The following is a 12214-nucleotide window of genomic DNA, read 5'->3' on the forward strand; positions in this document are numbered from 1 at the left end:
TATTTTATTTTATTTTATTTTATTTTATTTTACTTTATTTTATTTTCAGTCTTGGTAGGCTGTCCTTTCTTGGTTCTTTGGATAAAGGATCAGGGTTTTTGGGGTGCTTTTTCTTTCTCTGTACCTATTGGCATTTTGGGATTGCTGACTTATTCAGCTTCAAGTTGGAATGTATGAGGCAAAAAGAAAATCCAGAAACACCATTGTGTCGTTCCTTGGGTCCCAAGTTTTCTAAGCTGGTTTGCCTTTTTCTCCCCACCTTTCAGTCTTCTTATGTTTGTTTTTATATATACTGTCCAGGTTTTTAAATTGTACTTAGAGGGAGATGTAGGAAAAATATTTCTATCATATATTCCCAGCAGTGGAAGCCTCTTAACACATTTTTAAAAACCCTAAAAGCCCTGTCCATTGTTGCCATTACTTTCACAGTTAAAAAAGGAAATTGTATAATCTTTCTCTAACCTCCTGTAGGCCAGGGTGGCCTTACTGGGTTTCTCTAATAGGTCATAGCTGTTTTTAAGGCAATCTGACCTGCTTCTCAGAATGATGTCAGCAAAGGTCTATGATTTCCAACTTCCAAAGACCTACTTATGACTTTTCTACCATGTGTTTTCCTTTAAGAAGATTTAGCAGAAAGTATAAGTTCCTTTCACATATTACTACTATCATTGTTATTGTTGTCCTCAATTTCACCCAAGGAATGGATCTTTAGTCATCCATGCCCTTAACATTTAGACCAACCACTTCACTAACTTCTCCCTCTCCCTTTCATTGTGATGTGCCATACTCTGTGATGATATATAGTAGCATCTGTAGATTTTTAGATATGGAGCTTGATAGGAAATAGCAACTCTTCTCATTCTCTGGTGTGTTATCAGTATAGATCAGTGATTCTTTTTTTTTTTTAAGATTTATTCATTTATAGGTGCCTGGGTGGCTCAGTTGGTTAAGCAACTGCCTTCAACTCAGGTCATGATCCTGGAGTCCCAGGATCAGGCCCCACATTGGGCTCCTTGCTGAGCAGGGATTCTGCTTCTCCCTCAGACCCTCCCACCTCTCATGCTCTCTCTCTCATGCTCTCTCTCTCAAATAAATAAAATCTTAAAAAAAAAGATTTATTCATTTATTTTAGAGAGAGAGCACAGAAGGAGGGGGACGGGCAGAGGGAGAGAGAAAATCTCAAGCAGACTCCCCACTGGATGTGGAGCCTGATGTGGGGCTTGATCTCACCACCCTGAGGTCATGACCTGAGCTGAAATCAAGAATTGGCCACTTAACGGGCTGAGCTACCCAGGCATCCCTAGATCAGTGGTTCTCAACTGTACCCTGAAAAATTTCACAGATATTCTGCCAAACTTTGATGAACATATAATGACCTATTTTGCTAAAGCTATATAGCCATCCTATTATAGTGTTATTCATTAAATGGAACACTGAGAAGAACGAACCATACAACATTATATAGATGGGATATTCATTTTTGCCAATAAAACATTAATTTCATTAATGCTAATTTGCAAGAGAAAAAGTGTTTTTGTTTTACCTGAGAAATTTGTCTTGTCAGCATATGAAACAGTTCAGTCAGTTTAGTAAAAAATTCTGCATAGAGAAAGACAGTGCTGAGAGGTGATGACTGAGAATGTTTTTGTTTTGTTTTAATTTACTCAAATAATTGTTTTCATCCATCTAGTGAAATGTAAGTTGACTACATGAAGAGAAATTTAATTATTTAATAAGATCACAATTAGGAATGAATTTACTTGTTCTTTATCATCTGTAAGATTCTAAACATACCACAAAAATCAGTTACATCAATTTCTCTTCCAATTGCTGGTATAGCAAACATTTCCCTTTAGAAATAAAAAGTTCACTTTGGCTATAGATCATAGAGATAAACTATGTGGAGGTAATTCGGTGAGACATCCCCACTTTCTTCCCTGTCCCCAGTGAATAAAATCATTTGAATAAGGTGATTCCTTCAAAGGGGAGAGCCACTCACCTCTATGAGAACTTGTGTGATCTCAATATAGAATTTCCATGAGCATGGAATATTTTCAATTTCTTTGTGTCTTCCTCAATTTCTTTCATGAGTGTTCTATAGTTTTCTGAGTGTAGATCCTTTGCCTCTTTGGTTAGGTTTATTTCTAGGTATCTTACGGTTTTGGGCCCAATTGTAAAGGGGAATGGCTCCTTAATATCTCTTTCTTTTGTCTTGTTAGCATATAGAAATGCAACTGATTTCTGTGCGATGATTTTAGATCCCGCCACTTTACTGAATTCCTGTATGAGTTCTAGCAATTTTGGGGTGGAGTCTTTTGGGTTTTCCACATAGAATATCATGTCATCTGCAAAGAGTGAGAGTTTGACTTCTTCTCTGCTGATTCAGATGCCTTTTCTTAGTTTTTCTTGTCTCATTGCTGAGGCTAGAACTTCTAGTACCAATCCATGCTCATGGATTGGAAGAACAAATATTGCTAAAATATCTATGCTACATAGAGCAATCTATACATTCAATGCAATCCCTATCAAAATACCATCAACTTTTTTAACTGAGCTGGAACAAATAATCCTAACATTTGTATGGAACCAGAAAGGACCCCAAATAGCCAGAGGAATGTTGAAAAAGAAAAGCAAAGCTGGTGGCATCACAATTCCGGACTTCAGGCTCTATTATGAAGTGGTGATCATCAAAACAGTATGGTACTGGCACAAAAACAGATACATAGATCAAAGGAACAGAATAGAGAACCCAGAAATGGACCCTCAACTCTATGGTCAGCTAATCTTCAACAAAGCAGGAAAGAATATCCAATGGAAAGAAGACAGTCTCTTCAACAAATGTTGTTGGGAAAACTGGACAGCCCCATGCAGAAGACCATTTTTCTTACACCATGCACAAAAATAGACTCAAAATGGATGAAAGACCTAAATGTGAGACAGGAATCCATCAAAATACTAGAGGAGAACACAGGCAGCAATCTCTGTGACCTTGGCCTCAGCAACTTCTGGCTAGACACGTCTCCAAAGGCAAGGGAAACAAAGGCAAAAATGAACTATTGGAACCTCATCAAAATAAAAAGCTTCTCCACAGTGAAGGAAACAGTCGACAAAACCAAAAAACAACTGATAGAATGGGAGATGTTTGAAAATGTCTTATCAGATAAAGGGCTAGTATTCAAAATCTATAAAGAATTTATCAAACTCAACACCCAAAGAACAAATAATCCAATCAAGAAATGGGCAGAAGACATGAACAGACATTTCTCCAAAGAAGACATACACATGGCCAACAGACACATGAAAAAGTGCTCAAATCACTTGGCATCAGGGAAATCCAAATCAAAACCACAATAAGATACCACTCCATACCTGTCAGAATGGCTAAAATTAACAGGAAACAACAAATGTTGGTGAGGATGCAGAGAAAGTGGAACCCTCTTACACTGCTCGTGGGAATGGAAACTGGTGCAGCCACTCTGGAAAAGTGTATGGAGGTTCCTCAAAAAGTTAAAAATAGAGCTACCCTACAACCCAGCAATTGCACTACTAGGAATTTATCCCAAAGATACAAATGTAGTGATCCAAAGGGGCACATGCACTCCAACATTTCCAGGAGCAATATCCACAATAGCCAAACAATGGAAAGGACCCAGATGTCCATGGACAGGTGAATGGATAAAGAAGATGTGATATATATGATGGAATACTACTCAGACATCAAAAGAATGAAATCTTGCCATTTGCAATGATGTGGATGGACCTAGAAGGTATTATGCTAAGTGAAAGAAGTCAATCAGAGAAAGACAATTATCATACAATATCACTCATATGTGGAATTTAGGAAACAAAACAGGATCATAGTGGAAGGGATGGAATAATAAAACAATAGGAAATCAGAGAGGGAAACAAATCATAAGAGACTCTTAATCATAGGAAACTGAGTGTTGCTGGAGGGGAGAGGTGTGGGGGATGGGGTAACTGTGTGTTGGACATTAAGCAGGGCATGTGATACAATCAGCACTGGGTATTATATAAGACTGATGAATCACTGACCTCTACTTCTGAAACTAATAATACATTATATGTTAATTAATTGAATTTAAATTTAAATTTAAAAAACAGCAAAAAAAAAGGGATTCCTCTCATCTAATTAATGAATACATCCATCACCTCACTTATTTTTCTATTTATTTATTTGTTTATTTTTGGTGAGTACATTTAAGTTATACTCTGTAACATATTTCAATAAGGCAGTACAGTATTATCAACTATAGTCACCACATTATACATTAAATCCTGAGACCTTATTTATCTTAGAGCTGAAAATTTATACCCTGTTATAAACATCTCCCTGTTTTCCCTACCCTGCAGCCTCGGGCAACCACTTCTTTAATCTCTGTTTCTATGAGTTTGACTTTTTATTTAGATTGCACGTATAAGTGATACCACACAGTATTTGTCTTTATCTGAGTTATCTCACTTAGTGTATTACCCTCAGGGTCCATCCATGTTATTGCAAATTTTAGGATGTCCTTCTTTCTTGTGGCTGAATAATATTCCATTGTATACATATAAATCACATCTTCTTTATTCATTCATTCATTCCCAAGAATGCTTATATACAATATGAGACATAGATTTAGTAGAGTAATGAAATCACATGTACTATTGATTTGTTCACTGTTACTTTTTGTTTGTTTGGTATCAGTTTTTCCTAAAATAAATTGCTTTTTGAAAATCTTTTCTTGAGGGCGCCTGGGTGGCTCAGTTGGTTGGGCGACTGCCTTCGGCTCAGGTCATGATCCTGGAGTCCTGGGATCGAGTCCCGCATTGGTCTCCCTGCTCAGCAGGGAGTCTGCTTCTCCCTCTGACCCTCTTCCCTCTCGTGCTCTCTATCTCTCATTCTCTCTCTCAAATAAATAAATAAAATCTTTAAAAAAAATCTTTTCTTGAATTAACATATATTCAGAAAAATGAACAAATTGTAAGTGGATAACTCATGGAATTATCATATTTATCATGAAATAAACTACATAACCACCAACCCAGTAAAGAAACAACTTTACTAGCACTTCTGAAACCCCCTTTTGACACTGCCCAATCATCCTCTCTCCTTTCCAAAGGTAAATGCTATCCTAAATTCTGACAACAAAGATTAGTATTACCTCTTTTTGTACTTTATATGAATGAAATTATATAGTATATTTTCTTTCATGTTTGCTTTTTGTGCTCAACATTATATTTGTGAGAGTAGTATGTGGCAGTAGTAGGTTCATTTTTATTACTGAATATTATCTTTTCATGACATATACTGTTGGAATATATCACATTTTATCCATCCTACCGTTCAGGGACATTTCTGTTATGTCTAGTTTAGGGCTATTATTCTGTTATGTCTAGTTTAGAGCTATTATTAAAAAATGTTGCTATTCATGTACATATCTTTGGTGGATATGTGTGGATCTTTCTAAAGTATTGACCATTTGTGATTCTTTTTGTTGCAAATTGTCTATCCATTCCATTGGCATTTTTATCTTTTTTATGGATTTTTAAGCAAATTTTGGATATTATTGATCATCTTTCATATGTTGCAAATATTTTTTCCCAAATTACCATTTGTTTTTCAATCTAGTACATGCATTTTGTTGTTGTTCCTTTAGGAGTTTGATAAGGTTAACTAGTATACCATTGTTTTGCATTATGGTTTCTTAGTTCTTAGATCTTCTTTCCCCGGGATTATAAAAAAATACCTCAGTTTATTTCAATCACCTTTATGACTTTATGTTCTGCCTGTTATTCTTCTAACACTGAAAATAATTTTGGCATAAGAAAGAACACATAGATCCAACTGCCCTTGTCCTAACATCATTTTTACAATTTTCTCATGACTTGTTAACCTACTTTTATTCCATACTAACAGTTATAGAATAACTTTAGGTAGCAGTCACAAAGTGATGGTCATCCATAAGAGCTCACACACATACACACACACACACACACACGTTTTAAGAATTTGAGTCAACATTTAAAAGTTAACATTGCAGGGGCACCTGGCTGGCTCAGTTGGGAAACCATGCAGTTCTTCAGTTCTTTTTTTTTTTTTTTAAGATTTATTTATGTATTTTAGAGAGAGAAAGCAGGGAGGAGGAGGAGAGGGAGAGGGGAGAGAGAATCTTAAGCAGACTCCACACTGAGTGCGGAGCCCGTCACCAGATCCCACAATTCTGAGATCACAACTTGAGCTGGAACCAAGAGTCAGTTGCTTAACCCACTGTGCCACCCAGGTGCCTCAAAGCAAGTGATTCTTGATCTTGGGATCGTGAGTTCAAGCCCTGTGTTAGAGGTAAAGTTTACTTAATAAAAATAAAACTTGACATCGCATAAAAACCTAATTCATTATTTCTCTTAAAAAAAAAAAAAAAACCCTACCAGATTATTTGTTAAACTGAACCTGGATTTTTCAGACAACAATCAGAACAGACTAGCACATGTCCCCTCCCTCATATTCTCCCTTTTGCTACAGACCCCATGAGTTCTTATTGCTTTTTACATCTGGCCCATTAAATGTATGTCTATTGCCTGCTTAGTCTTATCAGCATTTAATTTATGGGCTCTATTTATTTCCAATAATCTATCCGCATGCCCTCTCCATACCATTTCATTTACTATAACTTTGTGTACAATATGAAGAACTCTTCAGCATCTCTCTGCTTTATAATAAGTCTTTAAAATTTCAGATGAGGAGGCACTTGGGTGGCTCAGTCGGTTAAGCGGGTGCTTTAGGCTCAGGTCATGATCCCAGAGTCCTGGGATCAAGCTCCGCATTGGGCCCCTGCTCAGCGGGGCACCTGCTTTTGCCCCTCCTCCCTGCTCGTGCTCGCTGTCAGTGTCTCTCTGTCTTAAATAAATAAATAAAATCTTTAAAAAAATAAATAAAATTTCAGATGAACTTTAGTGTCCTATTGTTAAGTTCTAAACAAACGAAATCTCATAAGGATTTTGATTAGAATAGCATGAATAAGGGCACCTGGGTGGCTCAGTTGGTTAAGTGGCTGCCTTTGGCTCATGCCCTGATCCCAGGGTCCTGGGATTGAGTCCTGCATCAGGCTCCCTGCCCAGCAGAGAGCCTGCTTCTCCCTCTCTCTCTGCCTGCCTCTCTGCCTACTTGTGTTCTCTCTCTCTCTGTCAAATAAATAAATAAAATCTATAAAAAAAATAGAATAGCATGAATATATGGATTAATTTTAGGAAGAATCAACATCTTTATAATACTGAATTCTTCTGTTCAGTAACAGATTTCTCTCTCTTTATTCAAGTTTTCCTTTACATCCCCAGATATATTTTTATTTGCATATGTTTCATGTTTACTCCTATATATTTTATTGTATTTTTTGCTATTATGGGTAGGACATTTTTAAATTAAACTTCCTAATTTATTATTTCTGGTATATCAGAAACTATTGATGTTTGTATACTAATGTTTTAGTGGATTACCTTTCTGAACATTCAGTTATTTTGTCTACCCAAAGTGGACAGTCATGTTGTCTACAATAATCATCATTTTCTCCTTCCTTTATTTATACTGCTCATTCTTGTCTAGTAAATAACAGTGGCAATAAGATACTCTTAATTGTGACTTCAATGAAAATGTTGCTATTCCTTCATAATTTAGAATGATACTGAGTTGTTTTGAAATACATACTGGTTTTTAAAATTTTATCAAGGTTTTTATCTTAATTCCAGTATAGTTAGCATACAGTGTTCTGTTAGTTTCAGGTGTACAATATAGTCATTTAACAATTCTATACATTACTCAGTGCTCATTAGAGTAAGTGTACTCTTTAATTCCCATCATGTATTTCACCCATCCCCCACCCATAACCATCAGTTCTCTCTAATTAAGAGTCCGTTCTTCTTTTGCCTCTTTCTCTTTTCTATTTGTTCATTTGTTTTGTCTCTTAAATTCTCCATATGAGTGAAATCATATGGTATTTGTCTTTCTCTGACTTATATCACTTAGGATAATATTATCTAGCTCCATCTATGTCATTGCAAATGGCAAGATTTCATTCTTTTTGATGGCCAAATAATATTCCATTATATATATAAAATGGAATATCTATCTATCTATCTATCTATCTATCTATCTATCTATCTATCTATCTATCATCTATCTATCTATCTATCATCTATCTACCTACCTATCTATCTGGAATATACCACCTCTTCTTTATCCATTTACCTATTGATGGAAACTTGGGCTGCTTCCATAGCATAGTTTGGCTATTGTAAATAATGCCGCAGAAAACACAGGGGTGCATATATCCTTTCGAATTAGTATTGTTGAAATCTTTGGGTAAATACCCAGTAGTGATTACTGGATCATAAAGTAGTTCTATTTTTAATGTTTTGAGGAAACTCCATACTGTTTTCCACAATAGCTACACTAGTTTGCATTCCCAACAATAGTGCACAAGGGTTCTAATTTCTCCACATCTTCCCCAGTAGTTGTTATTTTCTGTTGTTTAATAGTAGCCCTCCTAATGAGTGTAAGGTAATATCTCATTGCAGTTTTGATTTACATCCCCATAATGATTAGTGATGTCGTGCATCTTTTCATGTGCTTATTGGCTATTTGTACATCTGGAGAAAAGTGTGTTCCCAAAGTCCTTTACCCATTTCTCAATTGGGTTGTTTTGTTGTTGTTGTTGTTGTTGTTAAGTTTTAGGAGTTCTCTATATATTCTGGACATTAATCCCTTACAGATATATGGTTTACAAATATTTTTCCCATTCTGTAGGTTGCCTTTTTCCTCTGTGAATGGTGTCTTTTGATGCACAAAATTTTTAAATTTTCATACTGTCCAGTTTGTCTATTTTTTCTTTATTTACCGGCATCTTTGGTGTCATATCCAAGAAGAAATTGTCAAATTAAATGTTGTGAAGCTTTTATCCTATGTTTTGTTCTGAGAGTTTTATTATCTTATATTTAGGTTCTTAATCCATTTTCAGTTAATTTTTATATATGCTTGTGGGGTGAGGGCCCAACTTTGTTCTTTTGCATGTAGCTATCCAGTTTTCTAAACACCATTTGTTGAAAAGACCGTCCTTTCTCCATTGAAAAATCTTGGCACCCTTCTCAAAAACCATTTCATTATATATGTGAGGGTTTATTTCTGGGCTCTGTATTCTGCTCCATTGGTCTATATGTCTGGACACCAATACCACACCAATGCTGCACTGTTTTGATTACTTTGCAGTAAGTGGATCTCAAGATGTGTAAATCCTCCAATTTGCTCTTCTTTTTCAAGAGTGTTTTGGCTATTCAGAGCCCCTTGAGATTTTACATGACTTTTAAGATGGGTTTTTCTATTTTTGCAAATAACAACATTGGGGTTTTAATAAGGATTTCATTGAATCTGAAGATTGCTTTGGGTGCTATCAGCATTTTAATAATATTAAGTCTTCTAATCCATGTGCATGGGATATGTTTCCATTTATTCTTGTCTTTAATTGTTCAGCAATGTTTTGTAGTTTTCATTGGACAAGTCTTTTATCTCCTTGGTTAAAGTGAATTCCTAAGTATTTTATTGATGCTACTGTAAAAGGAATTGATTTTGTTACTGCCTTTTCAGATTGTTCATTTTTGTTATGTAGAAATGCAAGTGATTTTTGTGTGTTGACTTTGTATCCTGCTACTTTGCTGAATTCTTTTATTAGTTCTAACAGTGTTTTTTGTGTGTGGAATCTTTAGGTTTTTCCACATATAAAATCACATCATCTGCAAAGAGAGATCATTTTATTTCTTCCTTTACAGTAAAGCTTTGATGCCTATTATTTCTTTTTCTTCTCTAATTGCTCTAGCTTGAATTTTTGTGCTATGTTGAATAGAAGTGGCAAGAGTGGGCATCTTTGCCTTGTTCCTATCTTAAAAGAAAAGCTTTCAGTCTTTTACCATCTAGTATGATGTTTAGTGAGGACTTTTCATATATGGTTTTTATTAGATTGATGGAGGTCCTTCTATTTATATTTTGTTGAGTATTTATCATGAAAGGGTGTTGAATTTTGTCAGATGCTTTTCCCAAATCAGTTCAGATCATCATGTGCTTTTCCCCTTCATTTTTTTAATGTGCAGAATATATTCATTGATTTTTGTATGTTGAACCATCCTTACATTCCAGGAAATCCCACTTTGTCATAATGTGTAATCCTTTTAATATACTATTAAAATCTGTTTGCTAGTATTTTGTTGAAGTTATTTTTGTGTCACGTTCATACAGTATATTTGTCTATAGTTTTCTTTTAGTGTTTTTGTCTGGTATCTAGGTTATGCTAGCCTTAATGAATAAGTTAGGAAGTGGCCCCTCTTAATTTTTGGGGAAAAGTTTCAGAAAGATTGTTATTAGTTATTTAATGTATGGTAGAATTCACCTGTGAAGCTGTCATGCCCAGACTTTTCTCTGTTGGGAGATTTTTTTGTTCCTAATTTAATCTCCTTACCTAATGATAAATCTATTCAAGACTCTGTTTCTTCATTTATTAGTCTTGATAGGCTTTGTCTTCCTAGGAATTTGTGCATTTCATGTAGGTTATTCCATTTTTTGATGTACAGTTGTTCATAGTACTCTCTTATAATCCTTTTTATTTCTGTAGAATCAGTAGTAATGTTCTTACTTTCATTTCTGATTTTAGTAATTGAGTCGTCTGTTTTTCTTAGTCCATCTAGCTAAAAGTTTGTCGATTTTGTTGATCTTCTTGAAGAACCAGGTTTTGTTTCATTGTTTTTCTCTATTTTTCTGTTCTCTATTCATTTATTTCTATTCTAATCTTTATTGTTTCCTTCCTTCTGCTAGTTTTGGACTTTTTGTTCTTTTTCTAGAACATTTCTTTTTTTTAAGATTTTATTATTATTTATTTGACAGAGAGAGACACAGTGAGAGAAGGAACACAAGCAGGGGGAGTGGGAGAGGGAGAAGCAGGCTTCCCGTGGAGCAGGGAGCCATTGCGGGGCTCGATCCCAGGACCCTGGGATCATGACCTGAGCCAAAGGCAGATGCTTAATGACTGAGCTACCCAGGTGCCCCTTTCTAGAACATTTCTTAAATTGTAGTTAGATTATTGACTTGAGATCTTTCTTGTTTTTTAATGATTTATAGCTATAAATTTCCCCGTTAGCACTGCTTTCAACTGTATCTCGTAAGTTTTGGCATGTTATGTTTTCATTCTCATTCATCTCTAAGTGTTTTCTAATTTCCCTTGTGATTTTTTCTCAAATCCATTGGTTGCTTAAATATGTATTGTTTAGGGTATCTCGGTGGCTCAGTCAGTTAAGCATCTGCCTTTGGCTCAGGTCATGATCCTCAGGGTCCTGGGATGGAGCCCCACATTGTACTCCCTGCACAGTGGGGAGTCTGCTTCTCCCTCTGCCCCTCCTGCTGGTGCTCTCCCTTTCTCTCTCTCTCAAATAAATAAATAAAATATATATATTTAACAGTGTGTTGTTTAATTCCCACAATTCTGTGAATTTTCCAGTTTTACTTTTGTAATTTATTTCTAACTTCATCCGGTGTGGTCAGAGAAGATAATTTGTATGAAATCTATCCTTGAAACCTACTGAGATGTAATTTGTGACCTAACATATGGCACGTCCTGGAAAATGCCCCATGCTCACTTGAAAAAAATGTGTGTATTGTTGGCTAGAATTCTGTATATGTTTATTATATTTAGGTGGTATATTGTGTTGTTTATGTCCTCTGTTTCCCTGCATATCTTTTGTCTGGTTATACTGTCCATTATTGTGAGTGAGATCGTGCAGTCTCCAACTATTGTTTAGAACTTCTTTTTTCCCTTCAATTCTTTTGGTGTTTACGTCATATATTTTGATAGTCTGTCTTTGGGTTCATAAACGTTCATAATAGTTTTATATTCTTGCTCCTTCTATTAACATATAATGTCCTTCTTTGTCTCTTGTAACCTTTTTTGATTTAAAGTTTATTTTGTGGGGCACCTGGGAGGCTCAGTCAGTTGGGCATCTGCCTTTGGCTTGGGTCATAATCCCAGGGTCCTAAGATTGAGCCCTGCATCGCTCAGCAGGGAGCCTGCTTTTCCCTCTCCCTCTGCCAGCCGTTTCCCCTACTTGTGCTCTCTTTCTCTTTGTCAAATAAATAAATAAAATCTTAAGAAAAAATAGTCTTTTGTCTATTAGTTTAGCCACC

At 35.7% G+C, this 12214-nt stretch overlaps 1 protein-coding gene and 1 long non-coding RNA gene across 6 annotated transcripts in view; one reads left to right on the forward strand and one right to left on the reverse strand.

The window, feature by feature from the left end:
* Positions 1-1608, reverse strand: part of LOC141373613 (uncharacterized) — a 44706-nt gene extending 43098 nt beyond the window's left edge. The window contains exon 1 of the long non-coding RNA XR_012379814.1: positions 1544-1608. This is a non-coding gene — a long non-coding RNA (uncharacterized lncRNA). The remainder of the gene's footprint in view (positions 1-1543) is intronic.
* Positions 1-12214, forward strand: part of WDPCP (WD repeat containing planar cell polarity effector) — a 447045-nt gene that overhangs the window by 210152 nt on the left and 224679 nt on the right. The gene's annotated exons all lie outside the window — the stretch shown is intronic.

This window comes from Callorhinus ursinus, unplaced genomic scaffold (assembly GCF_003265705.2).
Source record: "Callorhinus ursinus isolate GAN/ISIS: 27379988/994484 unplaced genomic scaffold, GSC_fseal_2.0 scaffold10, whole genome shotgun sequence".
NCBI lineage: Eukaryota > Metazoa > Chordata > Mammalia > Carnivora > Otariidae > Callorhinus > Callorhinus ursinus.